Source organism: Octopus bimaculoides, chromosome 10, assembly GCF_001194135.2.
Source record: "Octopus bimaculoides isolate UCB-OBI-ISO-001 chromosome 10, ASM119413v2, whole genome shotgun sequence".
NCBI classification, from domain to species: Eukaryota; Metazoa; Mollusca; class Cephalopoda; order Octopoda; family Octopodidae; genus Octopus; species Octopus bimaculoides.
Genome location: NC_068990.1, coordinates 27,200,390 through 27,203,024, shown reverse-complemented (window position 1 = coordinate 27,203,024; position 2,635 = coordinate 27,200,390). Strand labels below are relative to the sequence as shown.

Here is a 2,635-nt window from a genome sequence, read left to right as displayed (position 1 = left end):
TATAACACATTTTTTTATCTTCAGACATTAGACTAACGCTATGCTACAATGATGATGATGAAGATGATGATGATGATGATGATGATGATGATGATGATGATGATGATGATGATGATGGTAATGATGTTGATGAAAAGGGAGCAGGCGAAGAGGGAGGAAGAGGAGGGGGAGGGGAGTGGGATGGGAAGGGGGAGTGAGAAGAGAAGGGGAAGAGGAGGAGGAGGAAAGAAGAAGCAGAATTAGCAAGAGAAAAAGAAGGAAGCAGAGCAGACGAATACCATCATCAAAACCTCTAGCAACAACACAAGAAGCAGCAGCAGCAGCAGCAACAACAACAACAACAACAACAACAGCCGCAGCAACCGTAGCAGCAACATCTACAACAACAACAACAACAACTTGTGAGATCAAAATATGTGCAACCAAATAAGCAATGATTAATGAATTGTAACTTGCCAATAGGAACTACCAATCACCACCAATCACCACCTTTCACCACCATTCTCCACAACACCATCGAGACAAGTGTAACCAAAAATGCTATTATCTATGGCGGTGTCTCATTATACAACGTCGCACTTGCTACGATCAATTTTGTAGCTGTTGATAACGAACTCACTTCGCCCCACTTTGCGCCTCTCGTTACAGTCTGATTGTGGTGATTAATTTACATTGACCTCTCTCTCTCTCTCTCCCTCCTTTTCTTTCTCTCTCTCTCTTCTCTCTACTCTCTTATCTCTCCCCTCGCCTTCCTAGCGGTCAGTTAGTGATGAAGAGAATCTAATTGTGTTTTAGTGTTTAGTGTCTCTAATATGAAGCGCAACTCTCTTGACATTTAACTACTCGCTGCCATTAACCTATGTATCTTCCATTGATGTAGATACATATATATATAGATAGATAGATGGATAGATAGATAGGTAGAGACACAGAGAGAGAGAGAGAGAGAGAGAGAGAGAGAGAGCGAGAGATGGATAGATAGATAGATAGATAGATAGATAGATAGATAGATAGATAGATAATATTGAACAGTGACAATAAGCACTCAAGACTGCATTGGGGGATAAATATTCTTCATATCCAAGATGGAGACGAGTACTGAGGTTCCCATATGGCAGGCCTGAAAAATGTCATATGAAACTATTGGAAGGCTTGCTGACCCACAAATAATATATATATATATGTGTGTGTGTGTGTGTGTGTGTGTGTGTGTGTGTGTGTGTGTGTGTGTGTGTGTGTGCGCGTGCATATGTTTGTGTGTGCGTGTGCACGCGCCTATGTGCGTGTGCGTATATATATATATACATATATGCTCTTGCTGGTGCACCACTAATAATAATAATAATAATAATAATAATAATAATAATAATAATAACATCGAAAAATACCTTAGGAATGAACACCCAGGTTCGAAATTTCCCCAAGACACCTGATGAAGGCTGCAGGGTATATCAGGCGAAACATTGTGTTAACAACAAACAAGATGAGGACAAATATCCGTCAAATGTAAATAATGTAAATAATGTAAATAAGGTCATTCTTTTGTTTTTGTATGAAAATTAATTTTGAACCTCGTAAATGAATCGGTGAGGGTTGGTGGGTAGAGCGTTGCCGTCACGATCTCGAGGTTGTGGTTTCCATTTTGTTTTTGTTGTTGAGCTAAACACTTTGTTTTGCGTTGCTCAAGTCCATTGGACTGTGAATGAGTAGACTTGCAACGCAATAGTGTCCCGTGCAGGGTGAATGTTGTGGTCTTGGACACTTCGACGCCATCGAATCCGTCCCTCTAGGAGGCGCTACTGAATACGCACATTTCAGGGTATTGGAAAGTTATTTACAATATAATGAAATGTAAGCGTAAGAAAAAGATATAAAACCCAAACGTGAATTAGTATTTTTAGCACTGAACACCTCGTTCATCAGTATTACACTTTAGCCAACCCGGCTAGCTCAGCCGGTAAAGTGTGAGACTATTAATCTCGAGGTTGTGGGTTCGATCCCAACGTCGGGTGAAGCTGCATTTTGTGTTTTTATTTATTTTATTTATTTATTTTTTTGAGGCGAAGTAGCAAAATCGTTCAGGCGGCAAGCAAATTTTTTTTGCGGCATTTCACCCGTCTCTAAGTTCTATGTTCAAATTCCGCCGAGGTCGACTTTGTTGTCATCCTTTTGGGGTCGATAAAATAAGTACCAGTTGAGCACTGGGGGTCGACTTTATCCATTTACCCCCTCCCACAATAATTGCTGGCCTGGTGCAAACATTTGAAACCAATATTATCTCCCTTGGACGTCCTGGCCAACAACTAATTATTTAAAGTGCGTAATATTTTACACATGAATTTTAGTTTCAGGCTACAAATATAATGAATTCGACGAGGAAAATAACTTGACACCACGTGCGCATGTCTCAACAAAATGTCACAGTAACTTTACGTTTTTCGTCCTTCACGGGACCAAAAATCGGATGATTTGGAATCAATTTGGAAGCCTCTATTGTTTCCCGTGTGATATTTCTCCTTATTTCACACAATTTAATGGTTATAAATCTTACAGTTTTACACCTATCTTCTTAGCACATTAAATAACACACACACACACACACACACACACACACACACACACACACACACACACA

At 39.9% G+C, this 2,635-nt stretch overlaps 1 non-coding gene across 1 annotated transcript; it reads left to right on the top strand.

Moving 5' to 3' along the window:
• Positions 1-1,939: 1,939 nt before the first annotated feature.
• Trnan-auu (transfer RNA asparagine (anticodon AUU)) lies at positions 1,940-2,012 on the top strand. Its single transcript has one exon. It is a non-coding gene; the product is annotated as a tRNA-Asn (tRNA).
• The last annotated feature ends 623 nt before the right edge of the window (positions 2,013-2,635 follow it).